This window comes from Pteropus medius, unplaced genomic scaffold (assembly GCF_902729225.1).
Source record: "Pteropus medius unplaced genomic scaffold, Ma_sr-lr_union100, whole genome shotgun sequence".
In the NCBI taxonomy this organism is placed as follows: Eukaryota; Metazoa; Chordata; class Mammalia; order Chiroptera; family Pteropodidae; genus Pteropus; species Pteropus medius.
In genome coordinates this window covers 11,010,140-11,036,094 of record NW_024340692.1, presented here as the reverse complement: position 1 = coordinate 11,036,094, position 25,955 = coordinate 11,010,140, and the positions used below count along the sequence as shown (strand labels likewise).

At 36.4% G+C, this 25,955-nt stretch overlaps 1 protein-coding gene across 10 annotated transcripts in view; it reads left to right on the top strand.

Moving 5' to 3' along the window:
* Positions 1–25,955, top strand: part of KDM4C (lysine demethylase 4C) — a 363,396-nt gene that overhangs the window by 24,451 nt on the left and 312,990 nt on the right. The window contains exon 1 of one of the 10 annotated variants that reach the window (XM_039879778.1): positions 4,444–4,654. The exons of 6 other annotated variants lie outside the window; for them this stretch is intronic. The gene's annotated coding sequence lies outside the window, so the exon portion shown is untranslated. Of the gene's footprint in view, positions 1–4,443; positions 4,655–4,763; positions 4,983–25,955 lie in introns of those variants that run through there. 3 more of the 10 variants (XM_039879913.1, XM_039879693.1, XM_039879670.1) reach the window with 3 other exon arrangements.

The following is a 25,955-nucleotide window of genomic DNA, read 5'->3' as shown; positions in this document are numbered from 1 at the left end:
GAGGAAAAAAGTAATAGGAAAGAAATCGTATTTCCTGAGTTAGACAAGGGAGAGCCAGGGGATCACCGAAGTGAGAAAGAGACAGAGAAGACAGTTCTATCAGTTATCTATTATTGTATAATAAACAAACCCCAAACTTAGTGGCTTAAAGCAGTAGTGATTTACTATTATTTTTTATGATTCTCTGGATTGGGTGACAGTTTATCTGCCATTTTGCCTGAACTCACTCTAGCAGCTGTATTCAGCTGTAAGGTGGTTGGGCTGGAATATCAAGGTGGCCTCACCTGTATGTCTGGCAGTTGGTACTGGCTGTCCATTGGGGCCTTAGTTCTTTTATTTGTGACCTATTTGCAGGGCAGCATCATAACAGGGTGAAAGCAGAAGTGGCAGTGTCTCTTAAGACCAGATTTTGGAAGTCACACATCTCTTCTGCTGTGTTCTGTTGATAAAAGCAAGTCACAAGATCAGCCCAGATACAAAGGAAATAGATAATTTCTTGATGGGAGAAAGTGCAAAGTCATATTGCATAGGATCATGGGAGGAATTTGTGGCTGTATTTTGTAATTTATCACAACAGGAAATGAAAGGGATATGAGAAAGGCCCAAGCTATAGTTCAAGGAGAGAAAGCATTTACAACTTTTAGCTGAGTGATGAAATGTCAATTATGTATAATTGGAAGAGAACCCAAGGAAGGACACATTTTCATTGTAGTCAGTGCAAGGCCCCTAATAAATGTATTATAATAAAGTTTTAAGCTGAAAATTGAACTTATTGATCAGACAATATCTTACTGGAAGAACTTGAGGAGAAAAGATGAGGAGCAGTTAGCAAAGCAAGGGGAATATTAAAACTAGCGAATTCAATGAAATAGAGGTAAACTATAGAATATGAAAATATGAGGCGATGTTTTGTTCTCTATAGGAATGCTCATGAAAATTGGAACTTTGCTTGTAGTATGAAAGAGCTGTTGCTAGAGAGATGAAGGAAGCCTTCTTTCTGTGACAGAAATTAATAGAGGAACAAATAAAAAGAAGGTTGGTAATACTCTAAAAACCAAGGATTGTTAAAGCAACTCTAAGAAGATATTTTGTGGTCTCTTTCCAACTAATACATCAATTTCATTTCTAAGATGCCAGGTGCTTTGTTTCTTATTGTAATCAGAGACTTGATAAAAATAGCGATACACTGTCTAATATTTTCCTCAATGAAGAAATCTTTTAAGTTCATGCCTGAGGGGTAGAAAGGCATAGTACTTCTCAGTGATGAAGGATAGCGTGTGAAATTATAGGTACTCTACGACCATTAACAGAAGAGATCTGCTTAAACTGGAACCCTGATGCATGCTAATCAACATCCCCTCAAATTCTTCCTCTTCCACAATAGATGGCTTGGTTACTCTGGTATAAATCCCAACCCTTCTCAGCACTGCCCATCACAAGCTCACCACTAGAAGCACTTGCACCTCCTCCTGGTCAGTTTGGATCACCTTCCCTACCACCTCATGGGCATAAAGCTTTTCTTTTACACCTTACTCCTGGAGGGCCTCCACCTCAGGCCTAAGAGAAAGCACACCTGACTTCTACCTGAAATAATGGCCATGTTCTATGATTACTAAATCTATAAACACTGACCTCCACCTTTTATCTTTAGTAATATGTTTTTGGTAATTACAAATAATACTGCTCTTAATATAAATATACCATTTATATCTCGATTCTAGCATTGACTGGGTTGTTTCCAGTTTGGGACTTCACAAGTAATGCTGCTATAAACCTTCTTCTACATGTCTTTGGTGCATAGGTATTTCTATTAGTGTTCGTGTTTTTCCATATCATCACCAACATTTGTCATTCTTTTTATTCTTAGCTATTTTGTGGGTGTGTATTGGTATCTCATTGTGGCTTGACTATGTGCTCCATAAGGGCAAGGCCAAATCTGGCCTGTTCATGGCTGTATCGCTATCCGATATCTCTTCATAAAGCAGTACAAATAATAATAAATTGTAATAATAAATAATAAAAAGGATTGATTGAAACTATATCCAAGAGTTTTTAACTTCAGCTTAGGTTTGTGGTTTTATTTTTGTTAAAATGAATGTTTAGTTTTTAAAATTGTTTTAAGATTGGATGTCATAAATCATTTCCAGTATTTTTTTTGGTATGAAAAACAAACTACCTCATCAGTTCCCCGGTACTCCTCCCTCCTAAATGCATACATGTACAGGTTTAGGGCAATGGCCCAGGGAGAACTAGAAGCCCTAAGAAAAATATGACATCTCTCTCCAAATCTTAACTTTATTCAAATATTTTGATGGAAAAATTAAATAATTTAACTGGTATGTAGTTTTAGGCATTCTTATATTAAAACAAACAGATATAATGATATCCATACTGATCGAATGAGTATTTAGCTTACACAGGAGGCTTGAGTCACTTCAAAGTCTGTCCCTATACTCTTGGCCACCATACTCTTCTTGGCCATTGTGACTCCTTTAATGGAAATGACTGAAAAGTTTGATAATGATGGGGAATAATGAATTCTTTCAATTGGGTGGAATTATGATTTGATTTTTACTTTAGGAGGATAATTTTGGCCTGCAGTACAGGATGACTTGGAGGGGTAAGGGGTGGATAGAGAATGCATTGGAGGTAGGAAAATCATTAGGCGATTATAATAATCCAGGTGAGAGCTAAATTGATCTGAACTTTAGAACATAGGACACAGAGAAGAACAGGCACCAAGGTTTCTAATTTCATTAGTACTCACTATCATATTCACTGTGACTTTTTAATACATCATCTAAACATCTAGTTATTGGTTGGTGTACATTATACTTGTATAAATAACATACATATATGTGATAAGGATAAATATAAAGGTTAATCAGTATTAGGTATTATTTAATTCCTTGTATTTGCAAATACATTCAAATTAACTATATTATATTCAATATATTCAAAATTAACTATATTATTTAGTAGTGTATCAATTTGCTGCATTACACATAAGAAATTTACAAGTATTGTCTCTGAGGTGACAATATAAGCTTTAACATATAAGCTTTAAGGGGAATTTGTGTATCCATTATAAGCTTTAAGGGGAATCTGTGTATCCATTATACAGTCTCCACTTTATTGCAATTGAAGTTTTTAATAGGGCCTAAATAATCAACCATGTAACTAAAATGTTAATTTTCATTGCAATTCACAATGTAGAGGTATTTTGATACATTAGAGACACACTGTTCCTGACTTTTTATTCAGATGTACAAGGTTCATAGTCTAATACAGCATATGGCTTCCTAAGGTTTCTAATAGTTGTTTGACATACTTCTTAATCTCTATACTTCATTTTTGTATATCTGTAGCAAGGAGAGAATAATATCTATTCATTTAATGAGTACAAGGATTAATATTGCTAATATATGTGAAGTTCTTAAAACAATGTCAAGCTCACAGTAAGTCTTAAAGAAATGTTATATACTGTTTTAGCACATCTAGTTGACTTGAAAGGAAGGTCGGGATCCTTACAGTATATACATTTGAAAAATTCCCAGTTGAGTGAACATGTGAAACAAGTTTCAGACATGTATGTGGGTAGTACAGCTTTAATCTAGCTTATAATTTAATAAAGTGTGGTGGTCCAATAATCAAGGACGTGGAAAGTGAATCCGTTGAGATATTTTAAAAAGCAGAAATCAGAGGATTGTAATAGAAAACCCAGAATATTAGACAGCCCAAGTGTGCTCAGTAGTGTAACGATCTACTCAATATTTCTTAGAGGAAAAGACGTTAGGGGAAACGCCACAAGAGACCCAGCTGCGAAATCTGACTAGTTTAAAAAAAAAAAAAGTTCAGCTTTGCAAAACATCTGGTGCTCAGCCATCTGTTTTTGGCAGTACAAAGCCTTAAGGTCTTTATGGTTCCTTTCGACACCTTGGAAAGCGGAATTACAACGCAGAAGCAACAAGTGTGGCAAGCTAATTTGAGTACGTTCTCAGTGGTCCGGAGGCACCTGCACTTCCTGTTAACTACATTCAGGACAAACTGCTTTCATCCCGTTTTGGGAAGACCGCCTTCCCCAGCCTGGATTCCTATTGGGGGCCACACTGGGATGTCTCCAGCTCAAGAGCACACCTGTGTAGGGCGGGATGTACTTCGCGAAGGTGCCTGAAATACAGGAATTTCGCTCCCCTAGGCTAACGACACGCGGCTTCTTGCTTGAGTTACTTGTTAAAAGGTTGGCAGGTGGACATCCTTCGCTCACTCGGGAATTCCCACTATGGTTGGGACCCTCAGATGCCCCGGCGGTAACACGCTGTCATTGCTGCCCCGCAGCGAGCACCGACGTTCTTGCTGGGCTCTACTGGGCATTCCGAGGCCCCACCCATAGCAACGTCACTCTGATAGTCGCGCGCCGGCGGCCGCCATAGGCCCGCGTCCGGGCACAGGACGACGTGTGGCGCGTGGACTCCATCAGGTCCAGTCCTGCGGGAACTCGATCGGCGCTTCCGGGCAAGGTTCTATGCACCTGTTCCTTTCTTTTGCTCAGGTGTCTTCTCGTTCTGGGAAAAAGTGGACATGATCATCCTTAGAGAACAATAGGCGCGTCAGCTAACCTAGGTTAAAAACAGTGCGGAAGATTAAGCCCAAAGTAAGAAGGTGCCTGGCACCTTTAAGCTGTTTGGAAGTTCACGTGACCCACTAAGTGCCGGGTCCCTGGCGGTCACGTGACGGCGCGCGCGCCCTCGCGAAGGGAGAGCCGGCTGGCGCTGTGCGCGCGCCCTCGCCGCTGCCTCCCATCCCCTCGACGGGAGGGTGAGGAGCGGCGGAGGGATCGGCGTCCGGGGCCGGGTGCGCGTGCGCACGGAACAGCTGTCACCCCAGTGCGGAACTAGTCTTCCAAATTTCCCAAATCTCCCTGGGTCAGAGGCCCCCGTCTTCCTTCTCAGGGTTGTGTCCTCGCCCCACCCGCGCGCCAGGTAACCGCTTTTCCGGAGTCCGGGGGATGGAGGCTGTGGGGGGAGGGGCCCGGGCGGTCTTCCCGGCAGTGCCCCACTTCGCGCGGGGCAGCGGGGGGTGCCCGCGTCGGAGGAAGCGGAGACGCGGGACCCGAGACGCTCGTTCTGCGGCCGCTGCGACTGTCATGCTGGAAGGAGAGCGGCCGGCCATGGTCGCAGGGGAGGGAGGCGGGAGCCAGTGACAGCCGGCTCCGGCCCTCACCGGGGTTGGGTGCCCGCGCTCGCCGTTTTCCCGGGGGCCGGAGTCGGGGTCGTGCTCACTGGAGCAGAGGAGCGTGCGGGTGGTCCAGGGATGCTGATTCCTATCCTTTCCCCTTCCAGCTGGGTCTGTAGCGGACTCGGGGAGGCAGGGCCTGCTGCGCCCCTGGGGGCCATCTCTTCCCTGGACTGTCACCACTGCGGAGTGAGGGTGGGGGATTCCTCTCCAGAACACTCGGTCGCAGGCAGCCAGTCTCTCTTCGGAATTCGTTCTCAGTACCCGTGGCTGTCCTTCTGGTTTTTCCGGCATGGAGCCATCTCTTCCTGCAGCGCCCGACGCCACGATGCGGCGTAGACAGTGGGTGCTTAATAAATATGAGTTGGCTCAGGTCGCGTGGAATGCCAAGGACGTGGTGTGCCGTGGGGTGGATAAGTGGAGGAGGGAGCCAGGCAGGCTGGGGCTTCGGGCTCGAGCTTGAGTTTTTCCTCGGGGCTCAGCCAATGAAACCGGCAGGACTCGATTCGGATGCCTGTCGGGTGAACTCCGACCGATCTCCCCCGAGAGCTGCACAGTGCACTTCTGCACTGGCTGGCTTCGGTTGTGGGCGATTTCTGGGTGGGGTTTTGTTTGGTTCCTCCTCCGGGAGAAGGGAGGGCAAACTTTTTTTTAGCACTTGGTAAATTACCACGCGAGGTGATTTATCAAGCACTGCTTCGGAAATGTAGGTTAGAAGTTGCAGTAGGTACATCTTATCTTGGCGAAAGTTTCCGGTAGGCTCTGTCCACCAAACTTTGCCCTACTTCACCCACTTGAATTTGTAGTATTTTTTGTTTTTAACCTCGGGAAACTTGCCTTCATTGTTTCTATGGCAACGGCTATTATTCTATCTTCGAAATGTTGTGATTGAAAATTAGTGGCTTTGATTCTTAAAGGTCCATTTTACTTCGTAGCACTCGGTTCTCCTTCAAGATCGTTACTCAAATTCTACCTTGCTGGTCCTCTCCCATTCCCCCTGCTTTGTTTTGGAATGTATTGCCTGGGGATTCGTTTTTTTTAGGCCCTCTTTCTCCCAACTTAATGTGTTATGAAAAGTTTGCACAAAATCTTTACAGCACCCCACGAACATGGTAATACGATGCAATTTAAATCCGAGATGTGTTTCACATTAACAGACTTTAATCGGTTGCTTTTCTAAAGTTAAGCATATGTTTTAAACGTTGCGCGTACACAAATGCTCTTTAAAAAGTCCATTAACCATTCCATGAAAATTAATTTTTTAATAAGATGAACAGGTACTTAATTTTTCTAAAAAGTTTTTTAGATTTAGATTTCTAGTTAAGGATTAAAATGTGATATATTGGGTTTTCTTCAGGACACCTTCTGAATCACCCAGGGCTAGGTTAGATTAGTTTTTTTCTAAGGTTCCTTTTCTCATTGTTTTGTTATTAACTCTTGACTTTTCTCCCCTACTAGAATATTAGGGCTTTGAGGGCAGGTTCTGTACGTTTTTTTTTTTCTTTATTGTATTTCCAACAATTTACCACAGTGCTTGAGGCACACAATATATGTTGTCTTTTTAAATAACAGCTTTATTGAGATATAATTCACATACCATACAGCCCATCCGTTTAAAGTGTGCAATTCAATGGTATATGCAACCATTACCACAGTTAATTTTAGAACATTTTTATCACTTCAAAGAGAAAACCTGTTCCCATTAGCAATTTTGTCAGTTTCTCTCCAACTCCCTTCCCCTCCAGGATTAGGCAGTTTGCTTTCTTTTTAAATAGATTTGCTTATTCTGGACATTTCATATAAAACGAATCACATAATTATGTCTTTTGTGACCAGATTCTTTCACATAGTATAATGTTGTCAGGGTTCATTCATGTTATCACATATTATTAGTATTTCATTCCTTTTTTATGGCTGAATAATATTTCATCATATAGACATATCACATTTATCTATCAGTTGATGTGTTTGGGTTGTTCCCACTTTTTGACTATTATGAATAATGCTGCTATGAACATTCATTAACTAGTTTTTGTGTGGGTGTATGTTTTCTCTACTCTTGGGTAAATAACTAGGATGGAATTGCTGGGTTAAACACTTCCTCCTGAATGAATGAATGAATGAATAAGGAGGGAGAAGTTAGTCTTGAGGGATACTCTCTCTAGGCCTTTGAGAGGCCTATAGATCCTTTTCTGCCCCACTACCAAGTCCTTTTCTCTAGAGGCCAGAATTCTCTGTGTGGGTCTTTGTCTTTCGGATAGTACTGTGTTTGTCTTGTCTGGATATCATTAAGATCATCCCTTTCTGTTTGCACAGCCTTTCTTTATACAGTTAGTGATTATTCCCTCGTATTTACTCATTATATATTATCGATATGGTGATAAAACAGGTGTATTCCATACTGTCATTAAAATCAGTGTCTACTGCAGGTCTTTTAATCTTAAAATTTGTTTCTTTTCATTAAATGGGAATATCTAATGCTCTTCTCCCCACCCCCATTTCTAATATGAATTTCTTGGGAGTTATGCCATAGTTAAAGTCACTGTATTTTCTTTATCCCTACCAGTCTAGATGGGATTGTGGAGCTTTTTATATTTTAGTATAAATTGGAAATATTAGATTATTGTCTTTTCATTCCCTCCAACCCACAAAGATTCCATGTTTGCCCTTACCCTCCCTGCCCTTTGGGAGAAGATGTTGGTAATCTAAATCACTTGTAGGGGAAAGGATTAGGTCCATTTAAGCAATGGGAGCAATCCCTTTAAGGAACCTATCCACCCTGCTTCTCCTTCCTGTCCTGCCTTCATTCTTTCCCTGAGGATCAAGTCCTAACTCTCAGCTCTTAGTAAATCTAGCCAATCTCCTCCTTTCTAACAAACTCATTTTTTCTCCCCAGTTCTCTGGCTGGGTTGGGCTTGATACCCTGCTCATATTCTTGTTCCCTCTGCCTAGACTGCTACCTCTACCTGTGCTGCTTTGGTTAATTTCACCTCATCCTTCAGAAAGCTGTTATCCCTTCGTTAGTCTTTCTTTGATCCTGTATATTTGTCATAACAGCATTCTGTAATCTTCATAGTCTTAAACAATTACACTGTTTGTTATGTATCATGCTTTGCTCTTCACCCCCATATATGTACAGAAAAAGGTCCACACAAAATAATGAAAGTGGTTAGTTACTTCTTGGTGATGGAATTACAGGCAATTCGTCTCTTTCATGTATATCTGAATTGTATCAGTATGACCTTTGTGAGCAGGGAAAAAAGAAAATTCATGTTTATAGGAAAATCTGGAAACAGAATTTAGAAGAAAAAGAAAAATCATCAGTAATAAGCATTTTCATTTTTGTAAATTTATTTCTAACTTTTTCTGTTTCTGTTAATAACCTAGATGAGATTTTTCTATACCTTCAATGTCAAGCTTTTATTACATTTTGATTCTTTCTTCTATCTAAGGACTTCTAGGGAATGGTGAGGATACTTACATTGGTTGCCAAGGGATGGAATTTCTGTTATTGAAATTAAGCTAATTCTTAGGGAACAGAATCTGGCATCTATTATTTGGGTATGAGAACTAGTATGTGCTCAATAACTCATCTCCATTATTTCCCTGAGAAATATCCTTACTAGTACATCTCATAGTACTACAGAGTTTTTCTTTGGAATATTGCTTGTTATTTGCATTATTTATCTTATTTTTGATGGGTGGTTTATTCTGCTGAGTAGTTGGTACATTTCTTCAAATGTTAAGTGTGGTGCGTACAGCAGTGAACACAGTAGACAAGTGATTCCCTATGATTTCATGAAAGAGGATTATATTTAATGTGAATATTTAGTTACACTTTTGCTCTATATTTTCAGATATACAGTGGCTTTAGCTACTATGGTATTTATGGTATTTATGCTGCTCTAGAGAATGTTTAAAACTTATTTTAGATTCTTTTGGGTTTGTATTATACTATACTTTTGACAGATATTTAGGGAGCAGAATAATGTGTCATCAAAACCCTTTTGGTGATGACTTCCTTTTTTATATCTTCATTCAGTTCCAGTTATTAATTTGGCATCTCTACTATTTAACTGTATCAAGTAAATGTTACAGTTTGGCATCTCTACCATTTAACTGTAACTGTAACAGCTTTCTTCTCAGCTCTGCTTCTCTGGGATTTTTCATGCATCTCATCCATTTCATTGCTGATTCTAGAGTTATCCCAGATACCCCATGGTTCCTCAGTCCTCATACCCAAACCATCACCAATTGTTATCACTTCTGCTTCCTAAATATGTATCAGATCAATCCTGTAGTGTCCACCTGGCATCATCTCAGTATCTACTGCAGACTTCCTATCTTTGCTCCAATCAGTGAGCTTTTAAAATGCAAATCAGATCATTCTCATTGCCCTGAGGACATTTAAAATTCCTGCATTATCTTCTACCCAAATTCCTCTCAAGCCTTTTCTAGATGGTCTACTTTTCCCTCTCTGCCCACTAGCTTGTCTTTTCCTCAAATTATAGGCCCTTGCTGAAGACCTATTTGCTGCCAGGCAGACTTTTCCTTCCACTTTCTTCCTTTCTATACATCTTTCTAGTCTCTGCTTGAATGTACTTCCTCAGAATCCTGACCTGTCATCATTCCCACCTCTTGGCCAATCCTAATCAGCTTCCATAATAATAATCTATCTTAATTTCCTAAAAATTTCCTTCTATAACACTTAGCAGTTATTAATCTTATGTTTATGTGATTATTCAATTGTTTGTTGCTAAACTGTAAGAATTCTAAACTGTAAGGGATCAAGTATTTTTTTTCACTTATGTCACACCAGCACACCATTGTCTCACCAGCACTACATTATAGCTGCCCAAATTTGTTGTACAGACTCATGACTTTTACATATATGAAAAAATTAAGGAAATTAAAATCAAGGCACACAATAAGAAATATGTTTTACCCATCTTGATCAAACACACACATGCATATATAAAACTGAAACAAAAATTTCACAAAGCAATACTTTGCCAGCTGTGCTCTACTGTGATAATTTCTGTGTTGTTCTATATCACATATACAAATGGGGTAGGACTACAGTCTGCAGTTTGAACAGCACAGCCCCTAGGCAATACAAGGAAAATGTTTCACTTCCCTTAGCCCCTCCCCCCTTTTTTGAAACACAATTGCTATTTCTCAGTCTTTTCTGATGGAAAGTACAAGTATAGTTTTAAATACCACCTCCTCCTCCCTACTCTTTCCCCATTAAAAGAAATGACTACTGCTGGAAGTTCTATTTAGAAATTGGGGCCTGATCTCAAAGGAGGGTTGGTTAAGGTCAGGTTGAGAAAAATCTAAACCTGACTTTCCCTTAGGTCTTATGTTGTAGGTTTCTCTGGGCCACTAATAACTGGTACTCTTCCCACCCTACTTGACAGAACTCATTGCCAGTGTGTGGTCAGTTACTGAATTTTAAGGCTAGCCTCTTATCAGTTTTGTTTTCTCAATTTATTACACACCAAACAAAATTCCAAAAATGAAAACAAGAGGATCAAGGCAAACCAGTAAGTATTTGTTAATGTATGAAATAAGGAGCCTGGCTGGGTGAGGGTGACACAGTCAGTGGATTACTAGAGCTGATCCTTACAGCTGTAGTTCTTATTTGTTCGCTTTCCAGAAGATTTGATGCTGTTTGGTCCTGCCATGAGATATAGATTTCTTATCTATTTTGCTAACTAAATATTAGAAATAACCTAAGTGTCTAGCACAAGGGCTATTTTAACTGAACACGGTGTTGTGATATTTATAACTTGGAAGTATATTTAAAAATATTAGATAATTTCAAACCTATGTTTAATGAAAAAAAAGTATGCAAAATCATATACATTGTAAGACCCCAATTGTATTTAAGCATATTTATAAATGTGCATATGTTTAGAAAAAATATACGGGAATGTTAACTGGTAATTTTGATTTTCCTTCATTGAAGAATTTTTTTGAGAATCAGTATTATTGCATTTATAATCAGAAAGGCTTGATTGAAAAAACCAAATTTCATATACATTAACATGCATATGAAAATAAGAAGAATAACATCTTTATTAAAATGGTGTCTAGAGCTCAGGTTTCAGTAGCTGGTTTTTTAGAGACCCCTGTTCAGGTGGGATGCACATTCTACTTTTATGGTATGTAAAGTTGCAGTGCACAGTGATCTATGTTTTTGCTCCCAGCCTGAATTGTTTTCCTTTCCTGTCTAAGCTATTAAAGCTTACTGAGCTTCATTTTTCATCTTTTTTTTTTCTTGCTAAAATACGATTTCATTTTTCCCTACCTGGCTTAAGCAATTATGGTTGCTTATTACTCGATAATTTGGAAAGTTCTAATATCCCTCATTAAACCCAACTGTCTGGCTTGAGTTGACAAGATGGAAAGGATTTTGGGTGAATTAGAGAGTACACAGATGATGGCTTCTTTCTGTTAACTTTGGAAAATGTCTAGTTATAGTGAGACTTACAAACAAAATTGAAGGAAACAAACTGATAGTTAAAATGTGTATTCATCAGTAATTTTCCTAAACCAATTGAAATTGTTTAGTCTTTCAACACTCAAGCCTTAGTAGATTAAATTAAATATTTGGAAATATATTTGATAGCTGTACAAAATGGGTATTCTAAATATTGATTTATTTATTAAAGAAGGAATTGGAAAACTTTAAATTAGAAATGTTAAAGTAAGACAGTTGGCTGAACAGATAGGACCTTTTGGGTGGGTGTGTGTGTGTGTGTGTGTGTGTGTGTGTGTCAGGGGACTTTATAGCCCTGTTCTCATTTTTAGCGTTGCAGGTTCAGCACTTGATCCAGAGGATGTCAGTCATTGGATGACTAATGTCCTCAGTGTCGCTCTCTAATCTAACTCACAAGAGGAACAAAAACCCAGATCTAGAGTATTTGTATCTGCTTTTCAGGGCTCTTTCTAGAATATCTTGGTCCAAGGGAAAGCACATGAGGGAATCACACATCCTTCGATTACAGACAGGTTTCCGCAGATGGACATGGGCAGTGTTGAGCAGTAATCTGAGCAGGGTGTTTTCACCTGCTGGGCTTCTCTGACTTTCAAGAGTTCTGCTCATCAGAACATTCTTTTTGCATGTACATTTTCCCCTGTTCAGTGAGATTAAAGAATGCGACACATTCCTTCACTTTTGCTCTTTCTTTATTTTCATCTTCTAACTCATTTTTTTTTTTTTCACCAGACATTTGTTTAAATTCCAGTCCTGAGGACATAACGTTTGTCTGTGGTTGAATATCAGTCATGTTGCTTCTGTTCTGTTTTGGAAGTCCATCAGATACTTAGAAATATAACAGGCGTCCCTTTGAGTGGGAGACTGATGGTGTAGGCTCTTTTTTTGCAGGTAGCCCTTTTCACCATTTTGTTATTTGTTTTTACTTTCAAAAGAAACCCTTGCCTGAAATTTGGACACTTTTACTGAGAACTCTCAGTCCACAACATTCAGGCAGCTTTCATTTGCAGAAAGAATCTGACCTTGATATAGGTAAATTCATTTTTCATTCCTTTTGTTAATTTTATTTATGTATTTTTGTTTATTTTTAAAATAATTTTATTTATATAAATGTATGTTAAATAGCATTTTATTTATTATTTTAAATAGGCTATGCAAGGTATATGACAAGGTATAACATTTAGAAGGTATAAATGGATAAAAAGTACATATTCCCACCTTTTGCCATCAGACAACCAGTTTCCGCCTTTTGGTCAACCACTGTTAAACAGTTTTTTAGGGTTTTTCAGAGAGATATTCTATATATTCTATATAAGACATCCTGTATAAGCGCATATATACATATGTATACTTTTTTTACACAAATGATAGTATCCGTACTTACTGTTGTGAATTTTTTTTTATTTAACAATGTAACTTGCATGTGATTTTTAAAATATGAGTAGATATAGAGTTCTCTTTTTAAAAAATAATCGCACAGTGTTACATTGTGTGCATGTACCATAATTTATTTAACCAGTGCAATATTGAAAGTCATTTAGGTTGATTCTGTTTCAAACAATGATTTATTGTCACCTCAATGTTTTAATTGTTGTAGCTTTATAACACATTTTCAGAACTTTCTGCGCTATTCTTGTTTATTTTTTCCTCATCATATTTAGCTTTAGAATCAATATGTCAGGTTTCAAAACATATTGATAATTTTATTGGGAATAAACTTATAGAGAAATATCTTACAGAGAATTATCAGTCTTTAAGATGTTGAGTTTTCTTGCACAAAATATGATATGTGATTTGTCTTAAGTCCTTATAAAGGGCATTTTAAATATGTCTTTACATGGATCTTGCACATTTTGTAATTTCTTCCTTCATATTTATTTTTAAAATAAGTTCCTTTTTTTTTACTTTGAGACAATCTCAGACTTTTAGAAAAGTTACATTATAGTACAAAGAATTTTTATTTGCTTGAAAAATTTGCCTTTACACCCTATCACTCCTCAATAATTTGGTCTATATTTTCTGCAAAGACAGTTTCCTACATAATCACAGCATACTCATCAAAATAAAGAAGTTAACAGTGATACGTTGCTGTCATCTAATCCTTTGACCCTTTACATTTCACCATTTGCTATAGTAATGTTCTTGGTAACAAAAATATCCAGTCCAGAATGATGCATTTCATTTTCTTGTTTTTGGGAAAGCATCCTTCAGTCTCAAATAGTCTTTAGTCTGTCTTTGATTTTCATGAGGTTGACACCTTTGAAAATTACAGGCCATTTAGTTTACAGATTCTTCCTTAATTTTTGTTTTTATGATGTTTCCTCATGATTAGATTCTTGAGGCATCTTTGGCAGTATTTTAATTACATCTTATCTGGTGGCACACAATTTCATTTTGTTCTTTTACTGGTAGTGTTCATTTTGCTTGATTAAGATAGAGTCTTCCATGTTTCTCTGTTCTAAAGTTTCTGTTTGTTTTGGAAAAAAACCGTAAATATCTTGTTCTTTATTAAGCTTTTAATTCTGTTATTTTCCTCAATTTGGATTTATGGGTTCCTATTTTATTCAATGAGTTTAATCCGTTAATATTATTTATATCGATACTTAAATTATGATAGTTTTGGCCCAGGGGAACCCTTTAAACGAGATTTTGTGTACTTTTGATATGTCTCATCACTCTTTGAGCACTGCCTTTCAGGCACAGTGAAATATTAAGGCTCATCTTGAACTTTCCTTACCCCAAATATTTAGAAACCAAGATCTAAGTGCTTACTGATATTGGGGTGTTGCTCCCATACCCTCTTAGTGAGTAGAGCTGAATATGTGTATGTTCAGAAATACATTTATTTGTGTATGTGTTTATATACTTATCCATATATTCACACATTCACACACATATACAAAGAATTGTATAACAAATGTACTAATACTGAACCATTCTTGCACCCCTGGCATAACCTTTGGTCATGGTTTGTTATTTTACTGTGCTTTGGATTTTGCTTGCTCATTTTTCAGAGGAATTTTCATCATTGCCCTAAAATGAAATTGTTTTGCAGTTTTCTTGGGCCAGTTGTCAGGTTTTGTTACCCATTTTAGGCTTGCTTCTTAAAGGATTTTTAAAGCTTGCTATTTTTTTTTCTTGTGCTCAGGAACAGCCTAAATAACATTGGGTTTGTTTCTTAAAAATTGAGCATAATTCTGTGAAGCCATCTGGGCTTGGTGCTGCAGATTTCTTCTAAATTCAGTGGGCTTTATTTTATTTTATTTTATTTTTTTATAGTAGCTGGAAAGCCTTGCAAAGAGGTCAGTTATTTGGGTCCTGAGTCTGGGGGATACTAAATATGCAGTTTATTGTGCCTACTTGCTGTCTGACTTTGGGAAAGTCATTTCCATTCCTGAGACTTAGTTTCATCATCTCTCAGATGGTAATCACAGCCTGCTAATCTCAGAAAACTTTTAAGAATGAAAACGAAGTATTGTATGTTAAAACACAGTAAAGAACCAAGCAAATGCAAGGCTTATTTTTTCTCAAATGTTCTTTTTATTGAGATGGTGGTGATATTCAAAGAGTTGTTCATGAAGATAGCTCTCAGTATTATACTATTGAAGGAGTTTATTAAACACATAGACTGGACCTTCCTGCAAAAGACCAGGCAAATGGAGAAAGACCAGATAAATGGAGACATTTGTTTTGCTGTTAACAACAAAGAAAAATTTTGAATCAAACAAACAAAATGTTGCCTAGTTTTTTTCTTTTTCTTTCTTTTTTTTTTTTGGTGAACACTAGTAAGGATTTCTTGTTGTATTTCTTGAAACCAGTTTTTATAATCAATGAGAAGCCTTGGACAACAGATTATGATTTCTTTTATGCTTGTATCATGATTGTATTTGTATTTATTATAATTTGGTTAAATATTTGAGATTTTGAGGAAAATTAAGGTCATCTAGTAGACATTGAAAATACTTTTAGATGTGATTGAATGCCAAGGAAGCCCTGTGTTGGTATCAGGAGTCAGAGAATAAATGATCAGCAATTACCTGTGCAAGGTATTGTGCCAAACATTGCATATAGGATGAAAATATAGTAAACCCCTTTCCCTCAGCCTTGGTCTTTAGGACAGGTTGTTAGTAAAAATGTGCAAATTATCACAGTTTTTTAAAATAGTATTCCTTGCATTCATTAATAATGAAACAAGCAAAGACAGTCAGATCATTGTATCTGTTTTCCAAACATTTTTTTCCCCCGATATAGCTGATATAGCATACGCCATTGTGAATCTTTAGGAGTAATTTCAAAGTTTGCATACTAAATTGCCTTTAAATATTTTCAAAATATTTCAAATTTGGGGCCTCCTTTTTTTTCTATTTTAAACTAAGAATGGGTAATTTACATGGCGTCCTGTGATTTCTTCCGATAGGCCTAAATAGTTTCCATAATCTCAGATGTTATCTCAGTGGAGAGTTAATGATGATGCAGTTCTAACCCTGGCGCCAGGGAACCCGCGGGTGCGCAGTGGCGCAGTCCAGAAGTCCAGGAGAGGCTGGCCAGCCAGCCTACCTGCCGCGTAGTGCCATGGGCCGCCGGCGTGTTCGGTGGACGAAGCGGGGCTGTGGCAGCCAAGAAGCCACAGCAAGTGCTGTGGGTCCAGGGCATCCGGACCTGGGGGACCTGGGAGACTCAGGTAGCTCTTACCCGTGCCAGGAAGCACTTTTTCTTACCGGGCCTCTTGAGGGAGACAATCCAAGCCCAGTAAGCTTTTACTTGGAACTCAAAATCGTGTAAAATGCAACGTTTGGAAACTGTTTAAATTACTTTTTTTGGCTATTTTGTATTTCCTTACCAACTCCACTGCATAATGATATGAATTTAGAAAGTGAATCAGGTTTATATATTCATAGTCATAGGACAACAGTCCTTTTTTCTATTCATGTAGAATCATTAGTTGGCGTTAATTGCATTTTTCTTTTTTTTTGGTCCTCTTGAGACCAATATTTTTGTGTAATTTTGTAATTTGCCTAAAAATTGTAATTAATTGTTTTTTTTTAAAGCTAATATTTATCGAAAACTTCAGAATTTCTCTTTTTAGCTCTTTTCTAAGGGTCATGAATCTCTCATAATCAGATACATTGCATTTGTATGTTTTAAAAATTATTTTTACATTTTTCATAAGTTTTAAGGCATTTTTGTTCCTGGCTTAGATGTTTTATTGATAGGCAGATTAGAGATTACTTTTGTCTTCAAATTAAAAATAGGTTTAGAAGGCAAGTTTGACAGGGAAGAAAATATTGATCATTTTTAATTAGTTTTCTGTTCTTAAAAATTAATGTCAAGATGATGCTTTCCTTTCTTTGTCTAGTGATCATTGTCTATCAGATACTTTTCTATATTACTTTAGAATTTACTTTTTACTTTCAAAAGAGGATTTAGCACTGTCGGCATTTATACTGAGTGTTTTTATTTTTTTCTTTACTGTCTTCTCTGTATCTTTGACAAATTGAATCATAAGATGAGACATGACATTTTCCTGCATCCCATGTGAAAAATTGCTTTTAAAAAACAGTACAAACTACTTCCTAGATAAACAGATTTATTTAGAATTACTGTTATTTGTAAATTTTCGTTTTCCCTGTTGTTAATGATACATTTCTGTCAAGATTTCTTCCCAGATCAAAGAGTATTGGAAGGATGCACAGTTCACACAGCTAGAAAAGATTTTTATCCTAGTGTGCAAATGTTTTTCTGCACAAGTTACCTTTTAGTGTTAAAGTCATTGTTGATGTTGTAGTTGATGATTACTTAAAAGCTATTTTACCAAAGGAGCCTTGTTCATTTAATCTGTAAATTTGTAGTTATTTATAGGTCTTTTATTGGTTTTATAACAGTGTAAGATTAAGAAGAAGAGACCTAAGCAAATTATTTTCATTTTAGGTACTTGAATACAAATATATAACCCAACCATAGACTTTATAATTAAAATAATGTCACAAAATACAGTTAAAAACATTTTTAAGTCCTATGTTGGGATGTTCATGGTATTCAAGTCTGTCCTGCTTTTGATACATTTAATATACAAAAATATGGGATTGCCATAATTAAAAACTAGGAGTGTTTGGTATTGCAGAATGGCTTCAGCATAGAATTAAAAAAATTTTTGGTTTAGTTTTGTAAAACAATTTTAGACTTTAATAAAGAATAAAAAGAATTTATTTTTTTTTTTGAGCAGAAGTAGCCGTAGCCCAGGAGACACCGATTCAGGTAACAACCTAAATTATGTTCCAGTGAGACAAAAGAGAGTCCATCTTTTATAGAGAAAATTCCCACCCAAGTCCCCAGTTTTGTGCAAATGAGTTTTCCAAAATATATAGTCCAAATCATGGTTGGTATAGATGCAAATGAGGGAACAATTTGTGTAGTTCTTATTGGACAGGGCAAGTCTCAGTGCATTGGTAGAAAGATGAAACCAGGGCTGCCCTGCAGTGGTCAGCTTGGATGGGTAAACAAGCAGGGCATAATGATGGAAGCCGAATTTAGTTTGAGGTTCTTCCTGGAGTTTGCGAGGAGCCCGTGTGAGCAAATGGCCCCTAGACTTCTATTTTTCATAAAATTCGGGCCCTCGGTTGATCATGGGGAATCCATTTCTGCCAATAAATTCTTCCTTGGGATTCTTACCAAATGAATCTTTCTTCTCAGGGTCCACATTTTAAAATTTATTTTAATTTTCCAGGTATATTAAGAAATATATCACTTGTATTGGTTGTTTCATCATTAAAACAAAAATTTTTATGTAATGCTGAAGTAGGCAAAAGACATGATACAGTCCCTGTGAATTCACCCAGATATAACTGATCTTCTATCGCATTTGCTTTCCCTAGGCAACCTTGATCTGATTTTTTGTTCACTTTTCCCATGCTCTAAAATAATGATATATTTTATATGCATTTTTCCTTAACAGATTAAATTTTATTTTTTAGATTTGTGAAAATGGACATTTGCTTTGAATATTCCAAGACTTAACTTTCTTAGGTTCATCCAGATCGTTGGGAGTAGCTTTGGTTTGTTAATTTTCACGGCTGTATAATATTTTACTTGGATGACAGTACTGAAGTTTATATATTGATTCTCCCATAGATTGACATTTGAGTTTTCAGCTGTCACAAAAATGCTGCTGTGAACAGTATTGTACATGACTGTTAGTAGACATATGCTATTTTCTCTAGGCCCTAGAGCAGGATTTTTGAACCTCTGCTTTATTGACATTTAGAGCTGGGTAATTTTCTGTTGTGGATGCTTTCTTCTGCATTGAAGGCTGTTAAGCAGCTTCCTTGGCCTATAGACACTAGATGCCACTAGCACTCCTCCACTTGTGAAAAACAAAAATGACTCCAGATATTGCCAGTGACCCTAAGGGAACAAAAATCATTCCTGATTGAGAACCATTGTTGCCTTTGACCTGTGAACAATTTAAAATTATTTAAAAATTTTTATACATAGGAGAATTTTTAATTTATCTTTTAATTTATAATTTAGAAATTTCTGTTTTTGTAAATATATGTCTCATGTAAATAAAGCTCTTAATATTGGATTTCTCCATAATTTTTAAAAGTATAAAGGGTCCTGAGACCAAAAAGTTTGAGCACGCCGCTTTGATAGTTAATACTTACCTTGTATGGCCCTTGGGAGAGTTAAATGAGTTAATCTTTCCTATGTTAAGAGCTGTTATTTGTACTCCCTATCCCCTATAGAAGGATAGCTCACTTTTTTTTTGACCTAAATCCTATTGACCTTCAGGGTCCATCTCAAACTCACCTCTTCTCTATGCCTTCCCCCACAGTGTCCATCTGTGGTCTTTTCTTTCCCGCAGGCACTCTTAGGGCATTTATGTTTGTACCTTCAAGTTGAGTTTGGAGTTACATACTGCCTTGTATTGTCAATTTTGCTAGGATTCCTCATCCTTCTGGAATTTTACTTTCTGACAAAGGGGTAGGAACTCCTGGTCAATTTTCCAATCTTTATTACTGTTGTTTTCCTTCTAATTTTCTTCAAGTTAGGCAGTTATCCTGGGAGGAATTCTTTTTATTTTTGGCTTCTGCACCTAAGGCCAGATGGAAGCATATTTCAAGCATCCAACCCTCCATTTCTATCTACCTGCCTATTTAGTTCTCTACAGCAAAATCCCTGTTAACTCCTATGTTTATCTTCAAGGCTGTGTGACCTTGAGTGAGTTTGTTAACTGCTGTTATATTATGTTATATTATGTTAAATGTTAGCTGCCTCTTGATGTTATATTATGTTAAATGTTAGCTGCCTCTGCTGTTAGTTATATTATGTTAAATGTTAGCTCCCTCTGTTATATTATGTTAAATGTTAGCTGCCTCTGCTGTTAGTAATGCAAAGATTCTTCTTTCTGCTTTTGCTTGGACACTTCTTTAGGGATTGATGAGCAGAGTCTTGAGATGACTTTGTGGTCTACCTCCATTATCTTTTCCATAGGGAGTGTGGCTCTTTCAATAGTCAATGCTTGTGTTTTGCATTTTTGAGATAGTTCTCTTATCTTTACCAATCTTAGATAAGAAAGTTGTATTGGGAGCATTTGAAATCTTGCTCCCAGCATATGTCATCAGTTTGGCTCAAATTCTTATAATTTAAAAAAGGAAAATAAAAAGAAAGTTGTATATTCTTTTCTCCATGTTGTCTCTGGGTCCTTGAAGTCAAGAATTTTATCAGGCAAAATTCTTTGATTAATCTTTGTATTTAGCTATAGAAACAGAGGGTTATCACTTGAATGATTGAATGATTTAGGAGGTATAGAAAGGTCTGAAAACATGTTTTGGATGAAAATGATAAGACTAATTATCTGATTTGTCAAGCTGATGTATTTGAAGTTAAAGTGGTTTGCACATGGAAGGCATTTTTACAAAGAAAGGTTTAAGAATGTTACATTTGGAAGATTCATGTATCTAGGTAAAGGTTTGAGGTTTTGTAGTTAAAAGCTTGGAAACCAGGAAGATATTTGTTAAATAAGGACTTGAACTTGAGTAAGTTACTTGATTTTTGTTAATGTAAATAATCAATTCCTTCCATCCCTCTACTCTGTCTTCCTCTCTCTCATATATAACACTGGGGCCACGAAGTACCTTAGAGATGATTTAGTTCACTGCGTCCCAGACTTCCAGATTTGAAAAAAGTTGGACTTACATAGGCCTATAAACTTTTAAATTACCCATTTTTTCTAAAATGAAAATTCTCAAAGAAAACTTATGTTAAGTCCAAAAAACACCAACAAAGCAGAAAGAGCATTCTCTGGGAATAAAAGATGGAACTTTATGAAAAATCAGAGCACTTTCATTCCTGTTTTTCAATGAACTGGTAGAACCCTGCACCCTAGTGTTTAGGAACATTAAATTTGTTTAATTTCCTAATGGTTAGGAGTTACCATTAACAAGGATGACATGCTTAGTGGGGTGATACCTCTGAGTATTGATGGAGCTGTCACAGCTCAGCCCACTTCTGTGGCTCTAGTCCAGTGATTCTTAACTATTTTTTGAATCATGTGTGATGTATTTTTGAGACTGATAGGAGCTATAGATTTCCACCTTTGGATGGGGGGCGGGGCGGGCGAGAGAATGGACAAGAGCATTAGGATTGAAAAGAGTACTGAACTACAGATGAGACCAGGAAAAACTTATGCTAATGTATTTGAATGTACAGTTTCCCAGAAAAATATAAATTTTGAAACGGATTCAAGTAGTAGTAGAAATATACCATTTAAGAGAGTTGATTCTGTAGTTACATGTCTTACTGCAAAGAAAATACCAGGTTCAGATGGTTTTGCAGGCTAGTTCTAAAATTATTGAAATATTACTGAATTCCAACCCTCACAAACTCAAAGTTTCCCTCTTTGAGGAACACTTCCCAACTAATTTTTTTCAGGCTAGCAAGTCTTAATACCAGGACCAGATAGGACAATGACTGAGGAAAGTTACAAGCTAGCCTCAACTTATGAAGAAGATAGGCTATGAAACCTAAAATATAATACTAGCATGGTTAATTCCACAATGTACAATTCTGATAATACATCATCATCAGGCTGGGTACATTCCAGAAATACAAGTTGGTTCAACATAATAATCATATTTAATCACAACAATAGATAAAGGTGAAAGCTCATAATAGATATAGAAAAAACATTTGGTAAAATGTTACATGTATTTGTGATTTATAAGCAAAACAAACAGAAAGCAACAAAAACCTCCTACAGAAAGTAGTAGAACATTTTTAACCTGTACCTATCTTTACACAGTAAACATTATTCTGATGAATAAAAGAAACATTCCCCTTATAATGACAGTCCACTGTCATTACGTTAGCACTAGGATGTTCTAGTCAGGTCAATAGATGAGAAGGAGAGATAAAAATAAGTATTGTGAAGGAAACAACAAAAAAATCGCTATGTTAATTTTCATATAATAGACTAGATAGAATTATTAAAGAATCTAGACACAAATTATTGGAAACAATAGATTATAGGTAAGGTAGCTGGATATGAGATCAATTTAAAAATGACATTTTTATGTACCAGCCACTAAAGGAAAAACACTTAGCTTAAAACATATCATGCTAAAGTAGAAATGTTCTTTTTAAAACAAATATTCTATTTGTTAATTTTTTAATTTTCAAGTACAGTTGACATGCAGTGTTATTTTATATTAGTTTCAGGTGTACAACATAGTGGTTAGACATTAATATAATTTATGAAGTGATTCCCCCTGATTAGTCTAGTACCTACCTGGCACCGTATATAGCTATTACAATACTATTTACTATATTCCCTGTGCTGTACTTTACATCCCCATGACTATATTGTAACTACCAATTTGTCCTTCTTACTCCCTTCACCTTTTTCACCCACTAATCCCCTCCAAAAGAGACTTTTACATTACCCAGCACTTCAAGATATGCTCCTAGACACCACTGCCTTATTCACAGCATGGCTGGTGTGCACTGTGTATGGACCGAGGACCCCCTCCCATCTGGCAGCCATCAATTTGTTCTCTGTATGAGTCTGTTTCTGATTTGTTCATTTATATTATTCTTTAGATTCCACATATAAGTGAAATCATATCGTATTCTATCTTTCTCTAACTTATTTCACTTAGCATGATACCCTCTAGGTCCATCCATTTGTCACAAATGGTAAAACTTCATTCTTTCGTGTGACCGAATAATATTCCATTGTACCACATCTTTATCCAGTCATCTGTTGATGGACACTTAGGTTGCTTCCATATCTTGCCTATTGTAAATAATGTTGAACTGAACATAGGGATACATATATTTTTTTGAATTAGTTTTGTATTCCTTTGGATAAATACTCAGAAGTGGAATTGCTGGGTCATGAGATAGTTCTGTTTTTAATATTTTGAGGAACTTTCATACTGTTTTCTATAGTGGCTACACCAGTTTATAATCCCACCAGCAAAGCACGAGGGTTTCCTTTCTCTACATCCTCTCCAGCACTTCTTGTTTTTGACGTATTGATGACAGCCATTCTGACAGGAGTGAGGTGATATCTCATTATGGTTTTAATTTACATTTCTCTGATGATTAGTGACATTAAGTATATTTTCATATGTATTGGCCATCTGTATGTCCTCTTTGGAGAAATGTCTATTCAGGTCTTCTGCCCATTTTGTAATTAGATTATTTTTTTGGTGTTAAGTTGTATGAGTTCTTTATAAATTTTGGAAATTAACCCCTTAATGGATGGATCATTGGCATATCTCTTTGCCCAATGGGTAGGTTGTCTTTTCATTTTGTCGATGTTTGGTTTTCTTTGCTGTGCAAAACTTTTCAGTTGGATGTAGTCTCATTTATTTTTTCCTTTGCCTAGGAGATGTATCCAAAATATATATATATGTTAATAAGAGCAATGTCTCTGAGTTTATTATCTCTATTTTCTTCCAGGAGTTTTATGGTTTTAGGTCTTAACATTTAAGTCTTTAATTCATTTTGAGTTTATTCTTGTATATGGTGTAAAAAAGTAGACTGATTTCATTTTTTTGCATGTATCTGTCTGGTTTTCCTAACTCCATTTATTGAGAGACTCTTTACCTAGTATATTCTTGCTTTCTTTGTCATAGATTAATTGACCATATAGGCATGACTTTATTTTTGGGATCTATATTCTGTTCCATTGAGCTATATGTCTGTTTTTATGCCAGTACCATGCTGTTTTGGTTACTGTGTAGTATAGTTTGATATTAGATAGTGTGATACCTCCAACTTTGTTCTTCTTTCTCAAGATTGCTGTGGGTATTTGGGATCTTTTAGGATTAATTTTAGGATTGTTTGTTCTAGTTCTGTGAAAAATGACATTTATATTTTGATTGGGATTACACTGAATCTGTGGATTGCTTTGGGCAGTATGGACATTTTAATGATGCTAATTCTTATCCATGAGCATGGTATATGCTTCCATCTATTTATATTTTCTTCAGTTTCTTTCTTTTTTTTAAAGTTGTTGTCCACTTTCATTGGCCAATATAGCACAGAGGACATTGTCTGCAAATTGAGATATCATCAAAGAGGAGATGGTGGAGGCTTTTTCTTTATTACTCTCTTTTAAATTTAGATTCTTTAGTCTTTCTTCAATGTCTTATAATTTTCTGGGTACAGGATCTTTTACCTCCTTGGTTAAATTTATTTCTAAGTATTTTTATTTTTTGATGCAATTTTAAATGGGATTGTTTTCTTAATTTCTCTTTTTGATAGTTCATTATTGGTAAATAAAAATGCAACCAATTTCTGTATATTAATATTGTATCCTGCTACTTTACCGAATTCATCGACCAGTTCTAATAGTTTTCTTTGGACGGCTTTCGCTGTGTCCCATAAATTTTAAGTCATTGTGTTTTCGTTTTCATTTGTCTCAAGGTATATTTTGATGTCTTCCTTGATCTCCTTGTTAACCCATTTATTGTTTAGTAGCATGTTATTTAGTCTCCAGGTATTTATATGTTTCTCATTTTTTTTCTTGTCACTGATTTCTAGTTTCATACCATTGTGATTGGAGAATACGCTTGGTATGATTTCAGTCTTGCTAAATTTCTTGAGACTTGTTTTGTGGCCTAACATGTGGTCTATAGTGGAACATATTCCATGTGCACTCGAAAAGAATGTATATTCTGCTGCTTTAAGGTGAAATGCTCTAAAAGTATCAATTAAATTCATCTGGTCTAATGTGTCATTCAAGGCCACTGTTTTCTTGTCGATTTTCTGTCTGGATGATCTGTCCATTGATGTCAATGGAATGTTAAAGTCCCCTACAGTTACTGCATTACTTTCGATCTCTCCTGTTATGTCCATCAATATTTGCTTTATAAATTTAGGTGTTCCTACAATGAGTGTACAAATGTTTACAAGGGTTATATCTTCTCGTTGAATTGATCCCTTTTTATGTAGTGTCCTTCTTTGTCTCTTGTTATATAGCCTTTGTTTCAAAGTCTATTTTGTCTGATGTAAGTTGCTACTGCAGCTTTTTTTTTTTCATTTTTATTTGCATGAAATATCTTTTTTTCATTCCTGTAGTTTCAGTCTTTCTGTGTCTTTTGATCTGAAGTGGGTCCCTTGTAGGCGACAATATGCTGGTCTTGTTTTTCTTATCCATTCAGCTACTATACATATATGTGTATACACACACACACACACACACACACACACAGATATATATATGTATATATATATATTTTTTTCTTTTTGTTTTTCTCTCTGTTTTATAAATATATTACCCTATGTTTTTTGTTTGGAGCCTTAATTTATATTTAAAGTGATTATTGGTACGTGCGTAGTTGTTGTCATTTTATTATTCATATTTATGTTCTTTTTTCCCCCCTTCTTCTTCTTAAAGAAGTCCCTTTAACATTTCTTATAATACTGATTTGGTAGTAATGAATTCCTTTAGCTTTTTCTTGTTTGGGAAGCTCTTTATCTCTCTTATTTTAAATGATATCCTTGCTAGAATAGTCCTCTTTGTAGGTCCTTACTTTTCATCACTTTGAATATTTTGTGCCAGTCCCTTCTGGCCTGTAAAGTTTCTGTTGAGAAAGCAGCTGACAGTCTATGGGAGCTCCCTTGTAAGTAACTAGCTGCTTTTCTCTTCTTTTAAGATTGTCTCTTTGTTTTTAACCTTTGACATTTTAATTATGATATGCCTTGGTTT